The 16,276-nt window shown below is 41.3% G+C and overlaps 1 protein-coding gene across 3 annotated transcripts in view; it reads right to left on the minus strand.

Moving 5' to 3' along the window:
• The window catches only part of asap1b (ArfGAP with SH3 domain, ankyrin repeat and PH domain 1b), a 209,564-nt gene that overhangs the window by 182,709 nt on the left and 10,579 nt on the right, over window positions 1-16,276 (minus strand). The window lies entirely within an intron of this gene.

Below are 16,276 nucleotides of genomic sequence, written 5' to 3' on the forward strand. Positions count from 1 at the left end.
CAAAGCAACCTGGGCTTCAATAACACCTCAGCAGTGCCACAGGCTGATGGCCTCCGTGCCACGCCCCACTGATGCAGTAATTCATGGTAAAGGAGCCACAATCAAGTACTGAAGGTATAAATGAACATACTTTTCAGAAGGTGGACATTTCTGTATCGTAAATCCTTTTTTGATTGATCTTTGGAAATATTCTAATAATTTGAGATGCTGGATTTCTGATTTTCATGAGCTATAAGCCATCATCATCATCATCATCAAAATTAAAACAAGAGAGGCTTGAAATATTCACTTTACATGTAATTAAGAATATGGGTCTGTCTCAGAAACTGGGTACTGTGGGGGTACCCCACTAAATATACTCACAGTCAATAAACTATACGGTTTTGAATGGTGGTGATGGTTTTAATTTGAAATAAAACGATGAAAGAAACAGTTAAAACAATCTTTGACGTGAATATTCAGAATTCTGCAAATTTGTGGAAAAATGGCGGCTTGATCTGGGACATGATAAATGGTTGACTACATCGCATTCCCTTAAAAAGGTTGTAGTCCACTGAAAAGTCTACAGTTATCACTAATTGTATTTTAAGTTGTAACTTTATACACCTAAGGATTGGTGCACTCACAGAATAATCATAACCATAATAAAACATCATGCAAAATATTTGATCACCGTTGTAACCAGGGCTTTGAACCGGTTCAAGGAACGAAAACCAGGAACTTTTTCTATTTCACATGGAACAGAAACGAAACCAGAAACTTTATTATTTTTTATGTTCCGGAACAGAAACGCTTATTAAAAATAATGGTAACCGGTTAATACCGTTTTTTATTTCGTTCCTCAAAGTTTCCGTAGCCTACAAATAAAAAAAGTCATTCTTCTCCTGCGCAAGTTTATGACCCGCTGGGGTTCACTTCCTGTGTGACGTTCGCTGACTGAATGGAGAGAGCGGGAGGGTGGACTACTATCACGTCTCCACATCTTAAATAAGAGGTAAATATTGCAGTCTATCGTTATTCAAAAATGTCAATTTCAAACACGATATCAATATATTTGTCCACGTTAATGAGAGGCTCACAAACATTAAATGACGTTAACCTCTGTTAGCCTATCAATGCATAGGCCCTGACTAGCCTTTGGTAACACACTAAACGAATTATCTTTCATTTTTGGCACTTTTTCTGTTTGTGTAGATGGGAAGACATACTGAGAATCCAAATCGCCAACATTTGAAATAATAATTGTTTTGAATTATTTCTTGTCTTATTTAATGAAGGTTGTAATAGAATTAGCCTACATTTGGCTTAAGCTGGATGAGACTGAGACATAATTTTATAGCCATTTGTTAAACAGCTGACAGGGAACGTAATTAACCGTTCCGGGAAATAAATTTTTTTGTTCTAACCGGTTCGGGAACGTCTATTTAATGGTGGAACCCAAAACCGGAAACGTTAAAATTCCATTTCTGTTCGGAACGAACCAATAGGAAAAAAATTCTGGTTCAAAGCCCTGGTTGTAACTCCATTTTCCGCATACTCAAAACCAATACGATCGTGTGTTTTGATCTAAACGGAAAGCCTCAGGGTCAAGATCACTACCTCACCAAAAGTAGTAACTTAAAATCACTACACCATATAAAAATTTAGTTATAAATCTGTGATTTGGTTTTTTTAAAACGAAAGCTGAAAGTTAGGTATAGAATATGTTTCTTACAGAATATGTTACGATGGTAGCTGGTCTTGTATGAATTTCTGAGCTATAAAATGAGTTGTGGTCTATTTTTTACCGTAGCGTGTTATTTGTGTGCGGGGAAGGACACACATTAACAATTTGCATGTGTAGAATGGAATTTTCCACTCCAACAGTTTGAAATTGATCGTGCTTCCATTTGCGGTCTGTTACGCGAGTGATCTGTTCGGACGTTATCACTGAAAAGATTAGTTTTGACAGTTTTATTTTGTTTTAGTCTTGCAGTATAAGGCAATAGAATGTTTCTTTTTCATCTTACTTTCATATCTCGTATTGTTTGTGTATTTTTGGCCAATATTTTGCAACCAGGGTCAATTTAGATCGAACTTTTGATAGAATCTACAGCCAGTCATTTGAACATTTGGTCATAATGGGCCACATTAGCAGCTTAGTTCTCGGCATTTCATATTGAATAACTTTATTTGACATTAATATTTGATGACCATTGGGCCTAGCTGTGAAGAATTGATATTTATGAGGAATTAGAGAATTTAAAATTTCACACTTTCGTAATACGGAAACGGCCACGTGTCAGAAATGGCCCCCCTTATTATGATAGTGAGCTTTTAAACCATAAAATGGGAACAAGAATTATTTTATTACAGTAAGGTGGCCGACCGTTTCATTTCCTTTCAGAAGCGATAATAATGGACAGAGCTGAGCAAAGTTGATGTGATTTGTGAGAAATAACGGAATTAATGATTTTCTCACGTTCGTAACATGGAAGTTCAGCTGTCGGAGATCGTGCTTCCTTATTACCAGAGTGAACTTGTAAACCGTAAAGAGTGAATGAGAATAATTTTTTTAATAATGTCGCTAACTATCATTTCTGTGAAGAACTGAAAATCTCACAGTTAGCTGAGAAGTAGGGCTGCACGATATCAGAAAAATATGCGATATTCAATAACATGACTGAATATCTCGATATCGATATGTATCACGATAATTAAATATATAATGTTTTTCTTACCTCTACTCGCCGTTCTGCCCTGTATCTAGCATTTGAAAAAAAAAACCAATGCATCGCTTCCATTCCAACATTATTTTTTATTGGAAAAACATGGCTACACCTGCAATGGTGTCCATCAATCATCTTTAAATCTCTTAATTTTTGTGAGCGCAGCAGAAAATGTCTTAAGTTGAAGTAAACAAAAAACTGAAAACTACATTACATTAACATAAAGCATTCAAAATGGCAATTTCAGCGGCTCCCGGGAGATGAAGGTGAGCGACACAGATTCACCATAAACTCAAACACAATCTGTTAATAACACATGCAGGTGAGAGAGCAGTGGTGTGAGAGAGAGAGCGCGGTTGTGTGTGTGTGTGTGTGTGTGTGTGTGTGTGTGTGTGTGTGTGTGTGTGAGAGTGAGTGAGTGAGTGAGAGAGAGAGCGGTAGTGTGTGTGAGAGAGAGTGAGAGCAGTAGTGCGTGTGAGTGAGTGAGCGAGCGGTAGTGTGTGTGTGTGTGTGTGTGTGAGAGAGAGAGAGTGTTAGTGTGTGTGTGTGAGAGAGAGCGCGGTTTTATGTTTTTATGCTTCTGTACAGCAGTGTTTGTCCCAGTGAGCCGCCCCACCACTGTTTTACAGGGACATGTCTTGCAAAGTACCTGAGTTTGCAGTACATCGCCCCTCCTGAATCCAAAGTATTCAAATAGCACTTCCAAATAGCAGACGTGCATTTTTTTTTTGGGAAACCAGTTCCTCCTTACACAAGTTTGTCTCACCACACTTGCTCCCACCTTCGCCATCACCACGAGGCTTTTACTTGTTTTGCAATAGGGGGCGGAGTTATCCCGCGGCGCTTGTTGACATTCAAATGTGATTGGACGGCACAGAAAAATGTGCCTTTTATCGAAATTTAAGTAATTTTTGCGGTATGTGTATCGCAAACTATGATATCGCGATATCGATACTTTTTCGATATATTGTGCAGCCCTACTGAGAAGAATTTATATTAATTGTGAGCAACTGTGGAATTAACAATTTTATCTTACGTTCGTAACACGGAAGTGGTCGGCTGTCCGAGATCGTGCTTCCTTATTACGAGAGTGAACTTATAAATGAATATGTTTTGTTTTTTAAATATGTGGCTGAGTGTTTCAATTCCTAACAGAAGTGATAATCACAGGATGAGCTGAGAAGAATTGATATTGTGAGCGATTGTGGAATTAACGATGTAAAAAAACGTGTTTCCATGTTACATTAGTAATGAAAAAAGCAAATAATTGAATAAATCAATGGGATATTGTGTGACAGTTTCAAACTTTTGCCTGTGTATTACTATTATGCTAATGGATAATTTAGTACAAAATAAGGGGTGTATCTACATGACATCCTGCAGGCACAACAAAGTTTAATAAAATGTATGATAACTGATGAACATTCGAAACTAAGGAGTAAAATTTAAAAATAACTGTTTCTGTCCAATAATTGCATTTAAAGAAACAAATATACGTACAGAAAAAAAAAAGATATTCCTTGGTTATTAAAGAGGGTTTTTAAATGCATACATGTTTCCATGTTACACGAGTGAACTTCAGAACAACGTTAAAATTTTCCACAGTGGAGGCCAGATAAAGCAAGATGCTATCTTTATTCTTATTAAACATGACAAAAGAAACATTGAGTGTTAAGTAAATGCAAAAAAAAAAAAGTAAAATTAGAAAATTTATTTTTTGACCATAATCTCCCAAACAAGAGACCAGTTTTTGAGACGGACCCATATATAGGTACCTTATGGGTCCATGTGGCTACTGCTTATAAATAAAAAAATTTTCTGATACCATGTCCAGACAGTAAATATAGCATATATATTTACTCTATGAGGCAGTAGCCACAAAAATGAAGCATAATCCAAAAATTAACAAACAAAAAAAAAAATCACAGAAGTAAAACATATCAAGTGTCTGTACTTTATATTATTCTACTCTTACTGCTTACAGCTTTCGAAACTGAAACCTCTGAACCGAGGCTGACATACACACGCCATCACCATGACCGAAACTCTTGTTTCCTGGCAATGGCCCGGCGCTAGAGCTCAGTGGAACGCACTTTCCCTCTGTAATAAGCATAAACATGTCTGAAAGCAATTTCTTTAGTCTAATCGATTTATTTCGAATGGTGAACCGAATTGCATACACTCACTATCCATTTTAATCAGAACACGTGTATGCGGGGGCATCGTGGCTCAGGTGGATAAGGCGCCATACCATAAATCCAGGGACCCGGGTTCGATTCCGACCCGAGGTCATTTCCCGATCCCTCCCCATCGCTCTCTCCCACTCATTTCCTGTCTCTACACTGTCCTATCCAATAAAGGTGAAAAAAGCCCAAAAAATATCTTTAAAAAAAAAAAAAACGAACACGTGTATGCGCAGTTGTTACACTCTTACATTTTTACAGCACGATGACGTCGTGGCTAGCACCGCTAGATGAGGCAGTAGCCACAACAAAAACAATTTTGACCTTTTTGGTGACCTTGACCGGTTGACCCTCAAAATGTTGGAGGTTCTATTTGATAATAATAATAATAATCATAATAATAATAATAATTTCAATATACAGTATATAGCGCCCTTCTCAAAATCCAAGGTCGCTTTACAATAATGGGGGGGGGGGGGGGGGTTGTCCACCAAATAAAGGCCAGGATATCATTCCAATGGTGTAGCAGCCACAGTCCCACACCACCTGCACAGCCGACGCGACACCACCGGGCAACATCACTCAGAATGCCATGTCATGGATCCACAAAGCAAGCACAGATGCACCGTCACGCAGAGCGCTGGTATGTCCCAAACCGCCTGCACAGCTGCCGCGACGCCACCAAGCAACATTGCTCGGATCACCACGCCAAGCACTAAAGCACTGTTGCACAGAGCGCTGGACAACCACGATGCTAAAATGAGCAATGAGCTCACTGCAGTCCATAGCCACGAGCACAGGCATCACCAACAGCGAACCAAGGCCTGGAGGGAACCGACACCCAAAACTGGGTCCGGAGCTACACCACAACCAGCGGACAAAACACTCAAAAAACAAACATCAAACTACCCAAACACAAAGAAAACAAAAGAGAAAATAAACCTCCGGTGAGAAGCGGCAGTCAGAATGTGCACAGCTTACTCTCAACCGGAAATGGGGGGAAAAAAAATACATTTGTTGTATTTGAGACCAATGCCCATCAATCCTGAAAGTTTCATAAAGATTGATCCAGCCGTTTTCCCACAACATCGTTAACAAAAAAAAAACACAGACCGAAAACAATACTTCACCCCCGGTGGACTCCATCCTGGGTGAGGTAACTAGACAGTTTTGCTCATGCAAAGAGGCTGAGCAAACAATAAGGACAGACATCACATGTGACTGAGGTAAAGGTGACATCATCATACATTACCGCTATCAAATATAGTTCCACCTAACTCAAACTTTCCAGAAGAAACAAAAGGAATTTCAAAAATCTCAAAAGCCAATATCATTCTCTCTTTTGCAGTCGATAGTAAATTCACCACAAAAGCTGTTCCTGGGATACCAGTGACCCCTTCTGATCTCTGGACACGCCTGATCCATGCTGATGGCCAATGTCTGATTGGAGTTCAACACCTCACTCCTGCTGAGGCTGGCCCCATATGCAGCGCTCGAAACTAACGGTGTCCCGACGTCCCGGGGACCATAAAAAATGTCATCGGGACACAAAATTATCATATCTGGGACAATCCCGGGACAATGGAAAAAAATAGATCTAGAAAAAAAGTTCTACATTAATATTATTTACAAAGCCGTAACACATACATAGACATTCACCTAATTTGTCAATTTTAATTTTAAACGTTAACAGCGAAAAATACATAGTAGCTACACTTTCGATGCACCTGCATCCGTAGGCTACAGAGCAGCGCATTCTGTTCTAGAATCTTCGGCCGGAGTCCGCATTATATGGACTTGGAATGGAATTGCTACCGCACACGCTGCGCCGACTCTTGCCAGAACAAAAATGCTTAAGTGGTTGAAGCGGACCGACCGCGGGGAAGAAACTGAAAGCCCAGACATAATGTCTCCGGGACCTTCAGGATCCAAAGTGTCATCGCCTGTCAATGTGGTAAGTTATTTGTGATTATTAGGTTATGACTTATGATGCTATGGTTAGGTAGGAACTACTGTGGATAGGGCTGGTCTGCAGGCAACGCTAGCAACTGAATGAACACTGTTAGACACGTTATAAAATACAACAGGAATGATGTGGATGATATTGACGAAAGATACCGTTCAACAGAATAAGTGAGTTTTCTTGGTGTCTTTCTAGTTCAGAAAGTTTAGTCAGTCAGCAGCACAACTAGGCTCAGACCTGCCACTATGCTGATGTTGCTAACATTTGCACCCACATTTCAGCAGCGAAAGTTCATAAAAATGGATAACGGTAATGGATAACGGAAAGTTCATAAAAATGGATAACGGTAATGGATAACAGAAAGTTCATAAAAATGGATAACGGTAATGGATAACAAAGTTCATAAAAATGGATAACGGTAATGGATAACGGAAAGTTCATAAAAATGGATAACGGTAATGGTGAAAATTATAAGTTGGCCTTATAAATGCCAACAGATATTCAAGGTATAAGTAGATGAAATGAACATAAAAGGGGTCTTATTTTCAACTAAAGTGTACTGCAGATGTAGGGAGTTGAAACATTTTCTGAATGAGCTAGTTGGCCCCTTTAAATAAACGGGTATCTATTCATACAGTGAGATCGCCAAAGTTTAATAAACTGAAAATGCAATAACTAATTTTGAAGATGATGATGTATAGGACATGTGTCGCTTGTGTTTTGTGACTTATTGTAAAAATGATATAAAGGGTTCAAAATCGCATAGTTACAAATATAATAGTAGCTTCATACGATAATATTAACCACTGGTTATTTCAGAGAGGAAAAAAATGGGGACACTATTGCTTCCATTCGGGACAATACAACACAGAATTCGGGACCACTGGGGGACACACAGAAAAAAAGTTAATTTCGAGCCCTGCCCATATGGACAGTCTAAAGATGCACTTAGGAACCATGAAAATGGCTTTGAACGACTATCGGCACAATCAATTTTTCTATGACTGCTTAAACCTACAATTGCCACAAACAGTCTTGCACCCAAGTCTCCATCAATAAATGGCTGATAACTTCATCAAAATAGACTTAAAAAATTTGCCTTCAGTTCCCCTTTATCATCAAGATTCTATTTCTCATTTTATAAAATATAGGAATGCATTTTTGATCGCTATTTTGTCACTGCGATAGTAAGTTACGAGTGTTTGAAATATGCTCTGTAATATATCAGTCCATACGTCAAAGCGATGGCTGTGCGAGGCATCATAGGACGGAAGTAAAACGTACTGCGGAAATCAAAGTAACTAACATCTGCCAACGTTGTCAAAAGACACGCACGTCCTCTTTCGAACGCTGACGTAATCAAGCCGGAAGTTTTCCCTGTGTCCAAAATCGCTCCCTATTCACTATATAGTGCGGATGCCATTTTGTAGTGCGTTCCGAAACCTTAGTGAGGATTATGTGGGAGATGCGCTCAGTATAATATGTATTTATCACAAAAATACATGCATGTATTTATTATTTTGAAAACCCACCAGCCGCCTGATCTGGCACGTTTTAATTGTGCGACAGTAATGACGTAAATCCCAGCGCGACGGACTCGTCCTTATCCTGTCGTCTTTCCAACTCTTCTCTACTCCACGTTGGTTCGAAGTCATATGGAATAATCTCCATCACTGATGAAGCTGGCAAATCTCGAAATTAATCTAAATTGGAATGATATGGCGATCTGGCGGGCGGCACGGTGGTGTAGTGGTTAGCGCTGTCGCCTCACAGCAAGAAGGTCCTGGGTTCGAGCCCCGGGGCCGGCGAGGGCCTTTCTGTGTGGAGTTTGCATGTTCTCCCCGTGTCCGCATGGGTTTCCTCCGGGTGCTCCGGTTTCCCCCACAGTCCAAAGACATGCAGGTTAGGTTAACTGGTGACTCTAAATTGACCGTAGGTGTGAATGTGAGTGTGAATGGTTGTCTGTGTCTATGTGTCAGCCCTGTGATGACCTGGCGACTTGTCCAGGGTGTACCCCGCCTTTCACCCGTAGTCAGCTGGGATGGGCTCCAGCTTGCCTGCGACCCTGTAGAAGGATAAAGCGGCTAGAGATAATGAGATGAGATGAGATGAGATGGCGATCTGGCTGCTGTGTGAACGGTTTTCAAAATGGTGGCGCTGACGTTTCACATTTGAAGTCTCGCACAAGTCTCGTGAAGATCGTGCGGATAAGCGACGCCTGTTGTGGGCCATATGAACTACATGCAACGTGGCTAAAATCCGAAAAGGCCGATAAGTGTAATATAATACGCCAATCCGAGTCACAATATAAGGTTAATAAAACCGAAAGCGTAATTGAATAACACGTTAATTAAGAAATAAAGCAAGTTTCAAAATGACTTCAGTTCCCCTTTAAAACTAGAATAATTTCCTGGTTACATGACTGCACTTCCTGATGAAGTAGCACACAGTTATAGAAGGGAGTTATTTATATTTACACCATCCGGTGTCACCCAGAAGAGGGTGGGTTCCCTTTTGAGTCTGGTTCCTCTCAAAGTTTCTTCCTCGTGTCATCTCCGGGAGTTTTCCCTTGCCACAGTCACCTCAGACTTGCTCATTAGGGATAGATTTGGAAATCCATACATGTAAAATTTATATATTTCTGCAAAGCTTTTGTGACCATGTCTATTGTTAAAAGTGTATCCAAACAAAACTGAAGTGAATTAAAGCTACAGATACGAGATTATAAGTTGACGAGAGGCTGCAACTCTCCCACAGGTAATCATCGTCCAGCTCAAATCAACAATGCTGTTAACACAGTGTATTAACGCCTATAAAATAATTAGCTTACACTGAACTACAGGACGCAGCATGCACTTTTCACAGTCTTTATATTTACTGTTCAAGAGCTCCCTGTGGTCATGAAATCAATTCTGAACTATTTTAATATGCCATCGAGTTTCAACGATGCAAGCAAGTCCACTGCACAAATATTGAGTTTAACATGTACGGCGTGGGCGGCACGGTGGTGTAGTGGTTAGCGCTGTCGCCTCACAGCAAGAAGGTCCTGGGTTCGAGCCCCGTGGCCGGCGAGGGCCTTTCTGTGCGGAGTTTGCATGTTCTCCCCGTGTCCGCGTGGGTTTCCTCCGGGTGCTCCGGTTTCCCCCACAGTCCAAAGACATGCAGGTTAGGTTAACTGGTGCCTCTAAATTGAGCGTAGGTGTGAATGTGAGTGTGAATGGTTGTCTGTGTCTATGTGTCAGCCCTGTGATGACCTGGCGACTTGTTCAGGGTGTACCCCGCCTTTCGCCCGTAGTCAGCTGGGATAGGCTCCAGCTCGCCTGCAACCCTGTAGAACAGGATAAAGCGGCTAGAGATAATGAGATGAGATGAGATGGCGATCTGGCTGCTGTGTGAACGGTTTTCAAAATGGTGGCGCTGACGTTTCACATTTGAAGTCTCGCACAAGTCTCGTGAAGATCGTGCGGATAAGCGACGCCTGTTGTGGGCCATATGAACTACATGCAACGTGGCTAAAATCCGAAAAGGCCGATAAGTGTAATATAATACGCCAATCCGAGTCACAATATAAGGTTAATAAAACCGAAAGCGTAATTGAATAACACGTTAATTAAGAAATAAAGCAAGTTTCAAAATGACTTCAGTTCCCCTTTAAAACTAGAATAATTTCCTGGTTACATGACTGCACTTCCTGATGAAGTAGCACACAGTTATAGAAGGGAGTTATTTATATTTACACCATCCGGTGTCACCCAGAAGAGGGTGGGTTCCCTTTTGAGTCTGGTTCCTCTCAAAGTTTCTTCCTCGTGTCATCTCCGGGAGTTTTCCCTTGCCACAGTCACCTCAGACTTGCTCATTAGGGATAGATTTGGAAATCCATACATGTAAAATTTATATATTTCTGCAAAGCTTTTGTGACCATGTCTATTGTTAAAAGTGTATCCAAACAAAACTGAAGTGAATTAAAGCTACAGATACGAGATTATAAGTTGACGAGAGGCTGCAACTCTCCCACAGGTAATCATCGTCCAGCTCAAATCAACAATGCTGTTAACACAGTGTATTAACGCCTATAAAATAATTAGCTTACACTGAACTACAGGACGCAGCATGCACTTTTCACAGTCTTTATATTTACTGTTCAAGAGCTCCCTGTGGTCATGAAATCAATTCTGAACTATTTTAATATGCCATCGAGTTTCAACGATGCAAGCAAGTCCACTGCACAAATATTGAGTTTAACATGTACGGCGTGGGCGGCACGGTGGTGTAGTGGTTAGCGCTGTCGCCTCACAGCAAGAAGGTCCTGGGTTCGAGCCCCGTGGCCGGCGAGGGCCTTTCTGTGCGGAGTTTGCATGTTCTCCCCGTGTCCGCGTGGGTTTCCTCCGGGTGCTCCGGTTTCCCCCACAGTCCAAAGACATGCAGGTTAGGTTAACTGGTGCCTCTAAATTGAGCGTAGGTGTGAATGTGAGTGTGAATGGTTGTCTGTGTCTATGTGTCAGCCCTGTGATGACCTGGCGACTTGTCCAGGGTGTACCCCGCCTTTCGCCCGTAGTCAGCTGGGATAGGCTCCAGCTCGCCTGCAACCCTGTAGAACAGGATAAAGCGGCTAGAGATAATGAGATGAGATGTACGGCATGAAAGTAAAATAAAAAGGCTATTTTCCTCTGACCAGACTGCGTCAGAGGAAAACACACAACATCCGGTAAAGTCCAAAAACACATTACGCTGCATTAAAATAATGACTTGGCTCTTTTCAGGTACAAGGCTTAACACTTTAAAAAAAAAAAAAGATAAACATCACAACAGGTCATCTGCCACAACATTCAAATCATCCCACATAAAAAAAAAACCTGATCAAATTGCTTCACACATGCAAATTACCAAACAGTGCAGTAATCCAAGAACACTTACACTGATAAACTCCGACTCTCTCTCACTGGAAATAAAAACACTGAATGTACAACCCCAATTCCAAAAAAGTTGGGACACTGTGTAAACTGTAAATAAAAACAGAATGTGATAATTTGCAAATCATGGAAACCTTATTTCACTGAAAATAGTACAAAGACAACATATCAAATGTTGAAACTAAGAAATTTTATTGTTTTTTGAAAAATACATGCTCATTTTGAATTTGATGTAAGCAACACGTTTCAAAAAGGTGGGATCGGGGCGTGTTTACCACTGTAAAACCTCTACTTTTAACCATACTCTAAACGTTTGGGAACTGAAGAGACCAACTGCTGTAGTTTTGAAAGAGAAATGCTGTCCTATTCTTGCCTGATATACAATTTCAGTTGCTCAACAGTTCGGGGTCTCCTTTCTTGTATTTTGTGCTTCATAATGCACCAAATCTTTTAAATGGGAGACAGGTCTGGACTGCAGGCAGGCCAGTTTAGCACCCAGACTCTTTTACTACGGAACCATGCAGTTTTAATATGTGCAGAAAGTGGTTTGGCATTGTCTTGCTGAAAGAAGGAGGGCCTTCCCTGAAAAAGATTTTGTCTGGATGGGAGCATATTGCTCTGAAACGTGTATATATCATTCAGCATTAATGATGCCTTCCCAGATGTACCGGTACAAGCTACCCATGCCATGTGCACTATTGCACCTTCATATCATCACAGACGCTGGCTTTTGAACTGTGCACTGATAAGCCGGATGGTCCCTCTCCTCTTTAGCCTGGAGGACGTGGTGTCCATGATTTCTAAAAGGAATTTATACTTTTGATTCGTCAGACCCCGGGACAATTTTCCATTTTGCCTCAGTCCATCATAAAAGAGCTCAGGCCCAGAGAAGGTGGCGGTGTTTCTGGATATTGTTTATATCTGGTTTTAACTTGAGTTTGTGGATGCAGTAATGAACTGCTTTCACAAACAATCATTTTCTGAAGTGTTCCTGAGCCTATACAGTGATTTCCACTACAGACATGTGTCTGCTTTTAAGGCCGTGTCTCCTGAAGGCCAATTTATGCTGACAACGCAGTCCTTGCAGATGGCGTCTGCGTAGCCCCCCCCCCCTTCGCAGACGCTCTGCGCGCACCTCCCAAAAATTGTGACCACCGCAGAAGCCTCGCAGACAAGAGGGCTCTGATTGGTCCACTCTACATCCGCTGTACACGCACTTCCGCTTCCCTACTTTCCCGGTTTGGTTTGTTTTCACTACCACCATTTTTAAAAACACGAGCGAAGATGGAGCAGCACGAAGAGCGGTTGATCGAGGAAGTGAGGAAGTACGGACATCTATACGACTCCAGTTCTAGTCATTATAAGTAACCGGAAGATAAACACTCCACTAACCACACCCACCAACTACTCCTAGCGATTTCGCGACTTCATGCCCCCTTGCATTGTGGCAGTGAATAACATCGCGCACGCCTATTACTCCCCGCTCAACGATAAATTACAACTGTCTGCGAAAAGCTATCTGCGAAAGCCTTGTCGCAAGAGCATGCAGAGGCCCTGAGGGGCTAAAGATCACAGGCATCCAATGTCAGTTTTCAGTCTTTTCTCTTGCATACAGAGATTTTTCCAGATTCTCTGAATCTTTTAATGATATTATGGACCGTGGGTGATGTGATCCCCAAATTCTTTGCAATTTTACATTGAGAAATGTTAAATTATTGCACTGTTTGCTCACATAGTCTTTCACAGAGCGGTGAACCCCTCCCCATCTTTACTTCTGAGAGACTCCGCCTCTCTGGGATGCCTTTTTTTTTATACCCAATCATGTTACTGACCTGTTGCCAATTAACCCAATTAGCTTTTTTTTTTTTAACATGACAAGTTTTTCAGTCTTTCGTTGACCCTGTCCCAACTTTTCTGAAATGTGTTGCTGACATCAAATTCAAAATGAGCATCTCATCTCATTATCTCTAGCCGCTTTATCCTGTTCTACAGGGTCGCAGGCAAGCTGGAGCCTATCCCAGCTGACTACGGGTGAAAGGCGGGGTACACCCTGGACAAGTCGCCAGGTCATCACAGGGCTGACACATAGACACAGACAATCATTCACACTCACATTCACACCTACGGTCAATTTAGAGGCACCAGTTAACCTAACCTGCATGTCTTTGGACTGTGGGGGAAACCGGAGCACCCGGAGGAAACCCACGCAGACACGGGGAGAACATGCAAACTCCACACAGAAAGGCCCTCGCCGGCCACGGGGCTCGAACCCAGGACCTTCTTGCTGTGAGGCGACAGCGCTAACCACTACACCACCGTGCCGCCCCAAAATGAGCATATATTTTTCAAAAAAACAATACAATTTCTCAGTTTCAACATTTGATCTGTTGTCTTTGTACTATTTTCAATGAAATATAGGGTTTCCATGATTTGCAAATCTTCACATTCTGTTTTTATTTGTGTGTTACCTACTGTCCCAACTTTTTTGAAATTGGGGTTGTATATAACCGTGGTGATATTGTGAATAAAACTTGTCAGCATTAAAGGTTCAAAGTAATATACTTCAGTACTGTAAAACTGTAAGCACATAAGAGCTGCGTGTTGGTTAACAAAATACTTAAAAAGAGCCAGCAGACAGACGGTCAAAAAAGACTGTGGGGGACACCTTCAAAATCAAAGCTGTGTCAAAGGCTTTGCTTATTTAAATACAAAGGGTGACTTTTTTTTTTTTTGCCAGGCAGCATTTTCCAAGTTAGTCTATCTGCAACCGTTTCCCTTTCTACTTACTACCCCTGCCTCGTTTTATCTGTGTTCTTGATAGAAATTATAGTATTTTGCAAGCTTGTAGTACTCGAGTCCAACTCGTGCTCTAATTTTAAGTACTCATGACTTGACTTGAACTTGAGCACTGATGACTCGCGTATTAACTGCATTCAGACTCGTAAACTGGAGACAAGGACTCTGATTTTTTTCTTCTTTTTTTTTGTAACATGTCATAATAATTTGGCAGAACATTTTTTTTTGCAGTCCGGTTTCCATCAAATCCTGCGCTCTAATTGGCTGGCAAGCGGGTCCGTATCCTACGGTACAGACCCTAGTTACAGACCCCGGGCGACTCGCTCATTCACAACAAACATACATAGTAGCATTTTTGTCAACATGTATCTATCTTTTTTATAAGATTTATTTATAAGATTTGTATCAAAAATCTTATACATTTTTGCCAGCATTTCTCAGAAGAATAGCATTAATTTTACAGCATGGATAGCGATAACGACAGTGTTCACAGCGAAAGTGAGTTTTACTACCCTGAGGAAGAAGAAATAAAAGAAAACATTTCAGGAGAAAGCTAAAAACCTCTAACTTGCTAACGCCGAGCAAAAACCTGGCTGAATCCTGAATGACTCAATTTTGTATAAATAGGGGACTACATAGGCAGCAAAATGTAGGTTTTTTTTCCTGCCATGGAAGTGCACTTGTATACCGAGGAGGAAGCAATTTGCATTACAGCCGTGAATGAGGACTCAAAATGGCAGCTCGGCTCGGTTTTCCCTTTCGGGCGCTCTCGTTTTCTGTTAGAATTTGGTAAAGAAAAAAATAAATATAATTATTTACCAGCTTAAGGTTGGTCTGTATGGTGAAATACCGTGACCTCGGCCTTGAATACTGGCCTCGGACCAGAGGGCCTTGGTCAGTACTTTCAAGACCTCGGTCACGGTATTTCACCATACGGACCTCCCAGCTGGTAAATAACATGTATATCTACAATCATTTTTGTACTAATTTCGTGCAAGTGTCTCACACTGGTGTGCCTTACACAGACTCTTGGGTCCGCCAAGAGGACTTGTACGTGCACACGCACTGTAAACGACTCATACCTGCACGGAATTAAGGCGCAATCAATGCGCCTATATAAAGACTGTAAAAACGCACTTAAAAACTGTAAAAACTGCGAAGTATTGAGTTGCGTTGTTCACACATTACCGAGCCTTATTTCCTTGTTTGGTTTCCTGATTTCCTGTTTTTGATTCTGCCTCATCTACGATTGCCCGTTTTACAAATTTGCTTTTCGTTCTGGATTGTTTACCTGTCTTCAGTTGTATTAATAAAACACACCTTCTGCACTTACATCTATCTCTGAACCATCTCTGACAATACTTCGCACTCAAATAACCATCATCAAATGGTCCTGTTGGAGTCTTGTTATCGGATTCGATTTTTTTTTTAATGACTCGGACTTGAACACTGAGGACTCGAGGTTTAGTGACTCAACTACAACACTGGTATTTTGTAAACACACAAGGAAAGGTAGGCTTGCCACCTCACAGCACCAAGATTCATGTTTCGATCCTGAGCTCATGTTACTGTCTGTGTGGAGCTTCACACGTTCTCCCCACGGCAGTGTGGGTTTCCTTTGGGTTCTCTGTATTCTTCCTACCTCCCAGAAAATGTTGCCAGTAGGAGGATTGGATGCACTAAATTGCCTCGAGGCGTGAATGAGCTTATAAGTGT

This window comes from Neoarius graeffei, chromosome 19, assembly GCF_027579695.1.
Source record: "Neoarius graeffei isolate fNeoGra1 chromosome 19, fNeoGra1.pri, whole genome shotgun sequence".
NCBI classification, from domain to species: domain Eukaryota; kingdom Metazoa; phylum Chordata; class Actinopteri; order Siluriformes; family Ariidae; genus Neoarius; species Neoarius graeffei.